We start from the raw sequence: 13,331 nt of genomic DNA, 5'->3' as shown, positions 1-13,331 counted from the left end.
ACAGAGAGTGACGCGAACCCTAAGCAAGCTGGCGAGGATAGATTAAGGGTGCATCATCGACGTCCACGATGACAATAGATTCACGTTATGTGAAGGCTTTCTTAGCTCCGAAGCCGTTGGGCGACCTTCAAAAGCCTGAGATCTTGGGCCTACAAACAATGGCGACGAGCAGAAGAGGCGGGACAAATGAATTCCTCTGGATCGCGACGCTAGCTCGTGGAGGGACCATGATGGTACTACAAAGCAATCAAACTGGATCCATGGTGGATCACTCCGGTCGAGTCCAGTGTATCCCACCCGGAAATGGCGGTCTTTGTTTCTTTGTCTTGAAAATCCGTCTCAGTCCGTCAGTCGCACACAAATCTTTGAAATGAACGACTGAGCTAGCGATGAAAACGACGAGTGAAGCGCATGAACCTTGACTCCAAAGGGAAAAAGAAGACCAACACAAACCTCGATATTTTGTCGTGGCATTCGTTGGCCGTGAAGATATGAATTAACACGTGATGCCACCCGGCCACACGTACACGGTGCAAAACAACATATGCTCTACATACATGACACCACTATCTTGCACTGTGTCTCTCCCTAGGGCGGCTCAGACGAAAACCCTAACAACCACCGTTGCCGCCCCCTTGCGGCTGTCGGCGCACATCCATGGATGACCGGCGGCGGCGGGAGCTGGTGTTCGGCGGGCCGGCGGTACGGGCCGTGGTGCTGCTCGCCGCGGGCTCTGGTGCTGGTGAGACGGTGTACGGCGGAGTTCACATCGGAGTGGAGGTGCGTGGCTGGGGCTCGCGGGAGGAGTAGGGTGCGGCCGGTGGCTCCTCCTGGAGGCGACGATGCGGGTCAAGACGGCGGCGGTGCGGTGAGACCTTGGGCGGCATGGTGGTGCTCGGCCAGGAGTTGTTGCGCTTGCAACGGGCGAGCACGCTGGTTCATGGCGTCTCGTGGTGCCTCCTCCAGGATTCGTGGTCGAAGGTGTTCGAGGCGGCTTGGGCCAGATCTAGGCTGCAGGGCCCCGGCACGGGCGTCTGTCAGGAGTTGGCCTGATGGCTGCGGTGTGTGGGTCTGGTTAACCTTGATCGCGCATGCAGGGAGCTCGGTGGAGTTCTCAACTGTGGGGATGCTGGTGTTTGGGCCGTGTGCTCCTGCTTGTGCGAGTCTTGGGTGGGCCTCGATATCTCGAGTATGCTGGCGAAGTGGTCAACTTGGATGGTGTGCCCCAATCCAGTGGAAAGGGATGAAGGTGTGCGGCGGTTCGGAAGAAATTCATGCACGTACTCGGTCAGTGCTCGCGGCGAAGGCACCCGTGGGTGTCGTGCCCCTCCTTGGAGGCGTCGCCAAGGTGTGTCGTCATCTTCATACTCGCCCTCAGGATTGGTAGTTGTCTTCGGGCGAAAGCGTAGGTTTGGAGTTGAATCGGCGCGATGGCGGCGTCTTTAACGTCACCACTCTGTTGGGAGCATCGCACTTGAAGAGACGGTCTTGAGGTTCCATGTTACATTACTTTCGGTCTTTTCCATTGTTCAAGGTGATCTTCAGTGGCACAATTAATGTATGTCATCGCCAGTGAGTCCAAGACGACGGCTTTTGTGGATCAACCAAGTTCCGCCATCTACTTGCCTCCTCCTTTTAGGCATCATGGGTGGATAGTGCATCGACGAGGGAAGTTCAGTCGGAGTTGGTGTTGTCTTCAGAGATGACCAACGTTGGTCAAGATGCGGCGATGTTGCTCAGTCTTGGACATGCTCTTTTTTTGCTTTGTAGTTGTGTTGCCGGTGGTGGTTGTCTTCGGACTAGTCCTGGTGTGCAGTTTGCACTAAGCTCGTTGTTCGCAACAAGTTGTAGTTGTCTTATGTTTGAAATTCTGTTTTCTATTAAATTATGGTAGCGTACTCTTAAAAAAAATCCTCTAGATTCAAATCCCACTAAATCCAAACTGTTTCTTCCCTGCAAAAAATATATAATCCAAATTGTTTCTTATTTTCCACATGGAAATTAGGGCCACCAAAGTAATCATCATCGATCTTTAATACTACCTTCGTCCTAATTTATTAGTCCTCTTTGTAATTTGTTCCAAATTTTGACCAAATATTTAACTAAGAAAATGTTAATATATGTTAACAAAAATTATACCGTTGGATTCGTATTTGAACATAGTTTCCAATCATATAATTTTTTATGACATGCATGAACATTTTATTAGTTAAATTTATGGTCGAAATTTGGCAGAAAATACACTGATGACCAATAAAACCAGAATAGAGATAGTAAACGTTAATGATCAATTCCAGTGACACTCGGCGGGAAAGCACGACATGACACGGAAACCATGACTGCTAAGAGGCCCGTGATGAACGTGTCGTATTTTTTCATACTAGGTAATTGCCCATGCGTTGCTACTGAAACATATATATTCTGGTGGTTTAACACTAACAGTGTCTTGGCATGAATTCTCATGTGCATCAGATTGGCATTATTTGTTTACCACAATATCATTCTTCTTATTGTTCTTCATCCTCCCACTATTTGTGTATCTGCCTCTCGAATTCAAGCTCTCCACCATTAATGGTGTATCTAGCTCGCTATCGCCCCTTCCACATGATGCTCATATTCTTTGGATTTCAAACACATTATTATGCACTTGACATTTAATTTCACATATGTTTCCATCAACAACACAAACTTCTTGGCAAGCAACTACATAAGGGCAAAAATAAACATTACAACAGTACACAAGTTGAATCTCAGTCTAAAAGGCATAGCAATCTTGACCAACTCCTGAAAAGGGCACTCCACTCAACAAGGCCGCAACTGAGTGAATATCGGTAACCCCAAACTACCATAGTTCTGTAATCTGGCGCATGCCGACTAATACATGCATGCAAGGCAAAGGCATAGGTCAGTTATTGTGAGTGGGTGGAGTATGAAGTATTCTTGCAGCCAGGCAGGCGACTTATTATGAGTGGGTGGTTTTTTATAAACTTCTTCTCCTTTATCCATTCATAAGTAAAGTAGCATTGTTTACAAGTAAAGGAATAACCTCATTAGGGGCGTTATCCATCCAAACAATCGGAGAAGAAAACCTAGCTAACCTTGCTAGTTCATGAGCTACTCGATTACGTTCCCTATTACAATGATCATAATCGACATGGGAAAAACCTAATGACATGAAATAACCGTCATCTATAATGGATGAAGCGACTGAAGAAGAGTAGCCTTGGCTCAACGCATGCACCACCTCCACACTATATGAAATCACTTCAATCTTACTGCATCCGACGGTATTAGCGAGATTCAAATCAAACCTCGCTGCAATTGCTTCTGCTGTGAACGAGTCGAAGCAAAGGTCCATCTTTTCATTAGTGGCTGCTATTAATTCCCCCCTATGGTCCCGGATAACTGCTCCAAATGTTGTTGTGAGTGTGTCACTATCAAATCCCGCGTCAACGTTTAATTTCACGTAACCACACTTTGGTTTCACCCAAGCATCTGAACGGACGTGAGCCTTTGGGCTATAAGAGATGGTATAATTTGCTACTAAGCCTCTCACTGACATATTGATCTGATATGCGCTTTGAGTTTTTTTGTCATGTGTCAATTTTCGCCTTTCATACCACAAATACCAAGTCGTCGTTGCCATCATTTCTCTGAACTTCGGCAAGCCCAACACTTGGATTTGTTGTTCTGGAAGGCACAAAAGATGTGCCAACACAAGCTCACCTGCCTTGTCAATTTTCAGTGCCTGTTTGATAACAAGCTCAAGACCGAGCATCTTCCACACGTCCATTGCCAATTTGCATTCGAACAACATATGACTTATGTCATTAGGCCCCTGGTTACAGGCTGGGCAACTCGGATTTATTTTCAAGTGCTTATTGTTGGGGAACGTAGTAATTTCAAATTTTTCCTACGCACACGCAAGATCATGGTGATGCATAGCAACGAGAGGGGAGAGTGTTGTCTATGTACCCTCGTAGACCGGCAACGGAAGCGTTGACACAACGTAGAGGAAGTAGTCGTACGTCTTCCCGATCCGACCGATCCAAGTACCGAACGTACGGCACCTCCGAGTTCTGCACACGTTCAACTCGGTGACGTCCCTCGAGCTTCGATCCAGCAAAACATTGAGGGAGAGTTTCGTCAGCACAACGGCGTGATGACGGGATGATGTTCTACCGACACAGGGCTTTGCCTAAGCACCGCTACGATATGACCGAGGTGGAATATGGTGGAAGGGGGCACCGCACACGGCTAAGGAACGATCACGAGGATCAACTTGTGTGTCATGGGGTGCCCCCTTGCCTCAGTATATAAAGGAGGGAGAGGGGGAGGTGCGGCCGGCCCTAGGGGTGCGCCTGGAGGAGTCCTACTCCAACCGGGAGTAGGACTCCCCCCTCTTGCCTTGTTGGAAAAGGAAGGAGGAAGGGAGAAAGAGGAAAGGGGGGCGCCGCCCCCCTTCCTTGTCCTATTCGGACTAGGGGGGAGGGGGCGTGCGGCCTGCCCTGGCCGGCCCTCCTCTTCTCCCTTATGGCCCATGTAGGCCCAATAACCCCCCCCCCCCCCCCCCCCCGGGGGGGGGGGGGTTCCGGTAACCCTCGGTACTCCGGTAAAATCCCGATTTCACCCGGAACGTTTCCGATATCCAAATATAGGCTTCCAATATATCAATCTTTATGTCTCGACCATTTCGAGATTCCTCATCATGTCCGTGATCACATCCGGGACTCCGAACAACCTTCGGTACATCAAAACACAAAAACCCTAATTACGATCGTCACCGAACTTTAAGCGTGCGGACCCTACGGGTTCAAGAACTATGTAGACATGACCGAGACACGTCTCCGGTCAATAACCAATAGCGGAACCTGGATGCTCATATTGGCTCCTACATATTCTATCAAGATCTTTATCGGTCAGACCGCATAACAACATACGTTGTTCCCTTTGTCATCGGTATGTTACTTGCCCGAGATTCGATCGTCGGTATCTCAATACCTAGTTCAATCTCGTTACCGGCAAGTCTCTTTACTCGTTCCGTAATACATCATCTCGCAACTAACTCATTAGTTGCAATGCTTGCAAGGCTTTAGGTGATGTGCATTACCGAGAGGGCCCAGAGATACCTCTCCGACAATCGGAGTGACAAATCCTAATCTCGAAATACGCCAACCCAACAAGTACCTTCGGAGACACCTGTAGAGCACCTTTATAATCACCCAGTTACGTTGTGACGTTTTGTAGCACACAAGGTGTTCCTCTGGTAAACGGGAGTTGCATAATCTCATAGTCATAGGAACATGTATAAGTCATGAAGAAAGCAATAGCAACAAACTAAACGATCAAGTGCTATGCTAACGGAATGGGTCAAGTCAATCACATCATTCTCCTAATGATGTGATCCCGTTAATCAAATGACAACTCATGTCTATGGCTAGGAAACTTAACCATCTTTGATTCAACGAGCTAGTCAAGTAGAGGCATACTAGTGACATACTGTTTGTCTATGTATTCACACATGTATTATGTTTCCGGTTAATACAATTCTAGCATGAATAATAAACATTTATCATGATATATGGAAATAAATAATAACTTTATTATTGCCTCTAGGGCATATTTCCTTCAGTCTCCCACTTGCACTAGAGTCAATAATCTAGTTCACATCGCCATGTGATTTAACATCAATAGTTCACATCACCATGTGATTAACACCCATAGTTCACATCGACATGTGACCAACACCCAAAGGGTTTACTAGAGTCAATAATCTAGTTCACATCGCTATGTGATTAACACCCAAAGAGTACTGAGGTGTGATCATGTTTTGCTTGTGAGAGAATTTTAGTCAACGGGTCTGCCACATTCAGATCCGTAAGTATTTTGCAAATTTCTATGTCAACAATGCTCTGCACAGAGCTACTCTAGCTAATTGCTCCCACTTTCAATATGTATCCAGATTGAGATTTAGAGTCATCTAGATCAGTGTCAAAATTTGCATCGACGTAACCCTTTATGACGAACCTTTTGTCACTTCCATAATCGAGAAACATATCCTTATTCCACAAAGGATAATTTTGACCAATGTCTAGTGATCTACTCCTAGATCACTATTGTACTCCTTTGCCAAACTCAGGGCAGGGTATACAATAGGTCTAGTACACAGCATGGCATACTGTATAGAACCTATGGCTGAGGCATAGGGAATGACTTTCATTCTCTCTCTATCTTCTGTCGTGGTCGGGTTTTGAGTCTTACTCAACTTCACACCTTGTAACACAGGCAAGAACTCCTTTGACTGTTCCATTTTGAACTACTTCAAAATCTTGTCAAGGTATGTACTCATTGAAAAACTCATCAAGCGTCTGGATCTATCTCTATAGATCTTGATGCTCAATATGTAAGCAGCTTCACCGAGGTCTTTCTTTGAAAAAACTCCTTTCAAACAATCCTTTATGCTTTGCAGAATAATTCTACATCATCTCCGATCAACAATATGTCATACATATACTTATCAGAAATGTTGTAGTGCTCCCACTCACTTTCTTGTAAATACAGGCTTCACCACAAGTCTGTATAAAACTATATGCTTTGATTAACTTATCAAAGCGTATATTCCAACTCCGAGATGCTTGCACCAGTCCATAGATGAATCGCTGGAGCTTGCACCTTTTGTTAGCACCTTTAGGATCGACAAAACTTTCTTGTTGCATCATACACAACTCTTCTTTAATAAATCCATTAAGGAATGTAGTTTTGTTTATCCATTTGCCAAATTTCATAAAATGTGGCAATTGCTAACATGATTCGGATAGACTTAAACATAGATACGAGTGAGAAACTCTCATCATAGTCAACACCTTGAACTTGTCGAAAACCTTTTGCGACGATTCTAGCTTTGTTGATAGTAACACTACTATCAGCGCCCGTCTTCCTCTTGAAGATCCATTTAATCTCAATTGCTTGCCGATCAACGGGCAAGTCAACCAAAGTCCACACTTTCTTCTCATACATGGATCCCATCTTAGATTTCATGGCCTCAAGCCATTTCGCGAAATCTGGGCTCATCATCGCTTCCTCATAGTTCGTAGGTTCGTCATGGTCAAGTAACATGAACTACAGAGTAGGATTACCGTACCACTCTGGTGCGGATCTCACTCTGGTTTACCTACGAGGTTCGGTAGTAACTTGATCTGAAGTTACATGATCATCATCATTAGCTTCCTCACTAATTGGTGTAGTAGTCACAGGAACAGATTTCTGTGATTAACTACTTTCCAATAAGGGAGCAGGTACAATTACCTCATCAAGTTCTACTTTCCTCCCACTCACTTCTTTCGAGAGAAACTCCTTCTCTAGAAAGGATCCATTCTCAGCAACGAATATCTTGCCTTCGGATCTGTGATAGAAGGTGTACCCAACGTTTTCTTTTGGGCATCCTATGAAGACACACTTCTCCGATTTGGGTTTAGCTTATCAGGTTGAAACTTTTTCACATAAGCATTGCAACCTCAAACTTTAAGAAACAACAGCTTAGGTTTCTTGCCAAACCATAGTTCATACGGTGTCGTCTCAACGGATTTAGATGGTGCATATTTAACGTGAATGTAGTTGTCTCTAATGCATAACCCCAACACTATAGTGGTAAATTGGTAAGAGACATCATAGATCGCACCATATCTAATAAAGTACGGTTACGATGTCCGGACACACCATTACACTGTGGTGTTCCCACTAGTAGAAAAAGAGTCAAACGTGAAGCACATTAGTGCCGGTTTGTATTTGAGCTGACACTAATGTATACATTAGTGCCGGTTCCAACGGCTAGCCGGGCCGCTTTCATTAGTACCGGTTCGTGGCGAACCTTTAGCACCGGTTCGTGCCACGAACCGGTACTAATGAGAGTGGTGGCAGGATGTTGTCAGACTGGGGCCCCTCCAGCCCCTTTATTACCGGTTCTTGGCATGAACCGGTACTAAAGGTCGTCCTACATAAACCCTTCATCCACCCGAGCTCACTCTGTTCTTCCCCTTTCCCCTCTCCTCTCTGTTCTTCCCCTCTTCCTCTCGAGCTCATCACACATTTTGCCCAAAATTTGTCAAGATTTGAAGGCCCCCATCCATTCAAATGATCACAAAGGTTAGCAACTTTGTCCTTTCATCTCTCATTGCTAGATTAGCTCTTGCAATGCTTTATATATTGATTAATTTGTGAGTTTAGTAATTTGGGAGGATATATATATATATATGTGCTAGTATTTGATTTATATGCAATTTGAGGTCAAAAATAACACTTAGTTTGCATATGTAGGTGTGGTTTACTTAGTGCCTTCTAAATCTCCGTCGTAACCACCATCGATCGCCCGCATCGTCCCGTAGCCGGCACCACCTTGTGGTGAGCCTCTTGTTCATGAAATTTTATATAAAAATTGATGTTTGTGTGATTTGGATATATAGTTACTCGTATAATTATCTTACCCGTACGTTGTTTGTTATACATATAGTGCCATGGTTTTGATATCCGTCCCCATCGGCCCTCGTCCTTGTTATGATTCGCATGTGGTATATATATTCTCTTTTAAAACTAGTTGCATTTCATGTTTATGACAAATTATGCCCATCAAGTTGACATAGAAATTTTTTCTAGGAGGTATGTGAACCGGAAATTCCAACCGACCCTATTGTCGAGAGGTTAAATTTAGTTGAAAGAGAAAACGAGTACTTGAAAGAAAAATTGAAAAGAATTGAGGGGGAGAAGATGGAATTGGAGTTGCATGTTTCCAATGTCGTCGATGATCACAAGATCAAGATGGAGAAAATGCGCTTGAAGATTAGAAAGATTAGAAAATATGCCATCGATAGTGAGGCTTGGTATCATCATGCTGTTGGATCCATTGTTACCTTAGTTGCGATCTTGATCGTATTTGTTGTTGCATTTAAATGCTTTAGCTAGAGAGTTATTTGTTTGTTGCATTTAAGTGTTGTATGAACTTTATGTATGAACTTGTATTAATTTGGTCTATTCGGTGTTGTGTAATGAAGATGAGCCGGCAATGGATGTACGATGACCGATGATCTCCCCAGTTTGTTGAGGGCGTGCATACTTTTCTGCTTGCGGCTGAGGCAAACAAGCGGGCGAATGGTTTTATGCCTTGTCCATGTGCTCGCTGTAAGAATGGTCACAATTACTCTATGTCAAGAACCATTCACGTCCACCTGTTTAAGTCCGGTTTCATGCCCCACTATAATGTTTGGACCAAGCACGGAGAAAGAGGGGTTATGATGGAAGACAATGAAGAAGAAGAGGACGACGACAGCTATCCTGGCCATGGGTTTCCTGAATACGATGATACAACAATGGGGGAAGAAGCTGAGCCGATAATGCGGGAAGAAGCTGAGCCGGCAATGCGGGAAGAAGCTGAAGAAGAGGCATCAGATGAGCCCGTTGATGATCTAGGTCGGGCCATTGCCGATGCAAAGAGAAACTGCGCAAGTGATTTGGAGAAGAAGAAGTTGCAGCGCATGTTAGAGGATCACAAAAAATTGTTGTACCCGAATTGCGAAGGTGACAAGAAAAAGCTGGGCACCACACTGGAATTGCTGCAATGGAAGGCAGAGAATGGTGTATCTGACAAGGGATTTGAAAAGTTGCTGGTAATGATAAAGGATATGCTTCCAAAAGACAACGAATTGCTCGAGAGTACGTACCAAGCAAAGAAGGCTGTCTGCCCTCTAGGGTTAGAGGTGCAGAAGATACATGCATGCCCTAATGATTGCATCCTCTACCGCGGTGAGTACGAGGATTTGAATACTTGCCCGGTATGCGGTGCATTGCGCTATAAGATCAGGCGCGATGACCCTGGTGATGTCGAGGGCGAGCGCCCTAGGAAGAAGATTCCTGCCAAGGTGATGTGGTATGCTCCTATAATACCACGGTTGAAATGTTTGTTCCAAAACAAAGAGCATGCCAAGGCGATGCGATGGCACAGAGAAGACCGTAAGAAAGACGGAAAGTTGAGAGTACCCGCTGACGGGTCGCAGTGGAGAAAAATCGAAAGAAAGTACGGGAAGGAGTTTGCAGATGATGCAAGGAACGTATGGTTTGATCTAAGCACAGATGGCATTAATCCTTTTGGGGAGCAGAGCAGCAACCATAGCACCTGGCCTGTTACTCTATGTTTGTATAACCTTCCTCCTTGGTTGTGCATGAAGCGGAAGTTCATTATGATGCCAGTGCTCATCCAAGGCCCTAAGCAACCCGGCAACGACATTGATGTGTACCTAAGGCCATTAGTTGAAGAACTCTTACAACTGTGGAATGGAACAGGTGTACGTGCGTGGGATGAGCACATGGGGGAAGAATTCGACCTAAAGGCCTTGCTTTTCGTGACCATCAATGATTGGCCTGCTCTCAGTAACCTTTCAGGATAGACAAACAAGGGATACCGCGCATGCACGCACTGTTTGGACGATACCGACAATATATATTTGGCTAATTGTAAGAAGAATGTGTACCTGGGACATCGTCGATTTCTTCCGAGCAGGCATCCCGTAAGAAAGAAAGGCAAGCATTTCAAAGGTGTGGTGGATCACTGGACGAAGCCTCGCCACCGTACTAGTGCTGATGTACATGATATGGTCAAGGATTTGAAGGTGGTCTTTGGAAAGGGTCCTGGTGGACAACCTGTTCCGAATGATGCTGACGGACGCGCACCCATGTGGAAGAAGAAATCTATATTTTGGGACCTGCCCTATTGGAAAGACCTAGAGGTCCGCTCCGCAATCGACGTGATGCACGTGACGAAGAATCTTTGTGTGACCCTGCTTGGCTTCTTGGGCGTGTATGGGAAGACAAAAGATACACCTGAGGCACGAGAGGACCAGCAACGTATGCACGGAAAAGACGACATACATCAGGGTCATGCAAGCTACGCTCTTACCAAAGAAGAGAAGGAAATCTTCTTTGAATGCCTGCTCAGTATTAAGGTACCGTCTGGCTTCTCGTCGAATATAAAGGGAATAATAAACATGGCAGAGAAAAAGTTCCAGAACCTAAAGTCTCATGACTTCCACGTGATTATGACGCAACTGCTTCCGGTTGCATTGAGGGGGCTTCTACCGGAAAACATTCGATTAGCCATTGTGAAGCTATGTGCATTTCTCAATGCAATCTCTCAGAAGGTAATCGATCCAGAAATCATACCAAGGTTAGAGAATGATTTGGTGCAATGTCTTGTCAGTTTCGAGTTGGTGTTCCCACCATCCTTCTTCAACATCATGATGCACGTCCTAGTTCACCTATGCGAAGAGATTAACGTTTTGGGTCCTGTATTTCTACACAATATGTTCCCCTTTGAGAGGTTCATGGGAGTCTTAAATAAATATGTTCATAACCGTGCTAGGCCAGAAGGAAGCATCTCCAAGGGCCGTCAAAATCAGGAGGTCATTGAGTTTTGTATTGACTTTATTCCTGACCTTAAGCCGATTGGTGTTCCTGAATCGTGGCATAAGGGCAGACTGGATGGAAAAGGAACGCTAGGAGGGAAACAAATAATATGTATGGACGGACATTCTCTCACTGAAGCACACTACACAGTTCTACAGAATTCCGCCTTGGTGGCTCCGTATATGGATGAACACAAGAATTTGCTACGCTCCAAACACCCGGAGCGGTCTGATGACTGGATTACACGTGAACAAACCAGGAGTTTCGCCAGCTGGTTGCAGACACGTACCATGCATGACACCTCTATTGAAGATGGCTTGTACTTGCTGTCCCAGTTACCATCTTCGAATATAATGACTTTCAAAGGGTATGAGATAAATGGTAATACATTTTACACGATCGCCCAAGATAAGAAGAGCACCAACCAAAACAGTGGTGTCCGCTTTGATGCAGAAACCAAGACGGGAAAGGAAACATATTATGGTTATATACAGGACATATGGGAACTTGACTATCGACGTGGTTTGAAGGTCCCTTTGTTTCGGTGCAAATGGGTCAATATGACATGAGGCGGGGTAACGGAAGACCCGCAGTACAGAATGACAACGGTGGATCTCAACAATCTTGCGTATGCAGACGAACCATTCGTCCTAACCAATGATGTGGCACGGGTTTTCTATGTGAAAGACATGTCTACCAAGCCAAGAAAAAGAAAAGATAAGGAAGTGAATGCATCGTACGATGAGCCAAAGCGGCACATAGTTCTTTCTGGGAAGAGAAACATCGTGGGAGTGGATGACAAGACAAACAAGTCAGAAGATTATGAAAAGTTTGATGAAATTGCTCCATTCACAGTGAATATTGACCCGAGCATCCCGTTAAATGATGAAGATTTTCCATGGTTACGGCGCAAAGGGACACACGCGAAGAGAAAGTTTCACACCCAAAGATCTGGGATGTGATCGGCTTCACTATCATCACTTTCTTCTGTGTTTCACACCCAGAAGGGAATCTCTGTAATAGTTAGGGTAGTTAATTATGTGTTTTGGCATTTGAAATGCGAAGAAATTTTATGTGCAAACAAATTATTTCATGCCTTTACTGATTTTTAAAGTTAAGTTATTCACAAACTAGTGATTCACACTAATTTCAAATAATTCAAAATTTAAACTATTCAAATTTGAAAACTACGGGCAATAACAGAAAGTTTGTAATTTTTTGTACCTAAAGCAAAAATATTCACAAAGAAACTCTAACTACACAAAAAAACAACTCAAAAATAAATAAAGCAAAAAAAAAATAAAAAAGCCCGCCTACTAGGTCAGAGCGGCCTGCATACGACTAGAAACCCAACCTGTTGTTGGGCCAGGATGCAGGCCCGCAAAGGCCTAGCAGGCCAACAGGGCAGCACAGAACATGTAGGCCCAGTAGGCCTGCTTTGGAGAGGAGCTCGAGAGAGCTACCGCACGGGGGTTTATAAACCAGTGCGGTCGCCCCTCGGCTAGCGAGGTGGGACTAAACTTGCGCACCGCACCCGCGCCAGCGCACCCCCTTTAGTACCGGTTCGTGGCACCAACCAGTACTAAAGGGGGGCCTTTAGTACCGGTTGGAGCCGGCAACCGGTACTAAAGGGGGTGCGGTTCCCGCCGCTTGGCCTGGCCAAAACAGGCCTTTAGTACCGGTTGGTGGCTCCAACCGGTACTAAAGGTGCCTTCTATATATACAACACTTACGAAAATTTCATTCTCCCTCTGTTTCTTTCTCTGTTTCCCCATTGAAGCACCGCCCGCGCGCCCCGATCGATCGACGCCGTCGCCGTCGCCGCCCCCTTCCCCGTCGCCGCCCCCGTCCCCGTCGCCGCCCCGGGCCCGTCCCCGTCGAGC

General features: G+C 45.4%; 1 pseudogene; it reads left to right on the top strand.

The window, feature by feature from the left end:
- Nucleotides 1-657: 657 nt before the first annotated feature.
- On the top strand, nt 658-12,380 carry LOC125554801 (annotated as a pseudogene).
- The last annotated feature ends 951 nt before the right edge of the window (nt 12,381-13,331 follow it).

This window comes from Triticum urartu, chromosome 4 (assembly GCF_003073215.2).
Source record: "Triticum urartu cultivar G1812 chromosome 4, Tu2.1, whole genome shotgun sequence".
Classification (NCBI taxonomy): domain Eukaryota; kingdom Viridiplantae; phylum Streptophyta; class Magnoliopsida; order Poales; family Poaceae; genus Triticum; species Triticum urartu.
The sequence above is the reverse complement of the archived record's forward strand: the minus strand, read 5'-3'. Positions and strand labels throughout refer to the sequence as shown.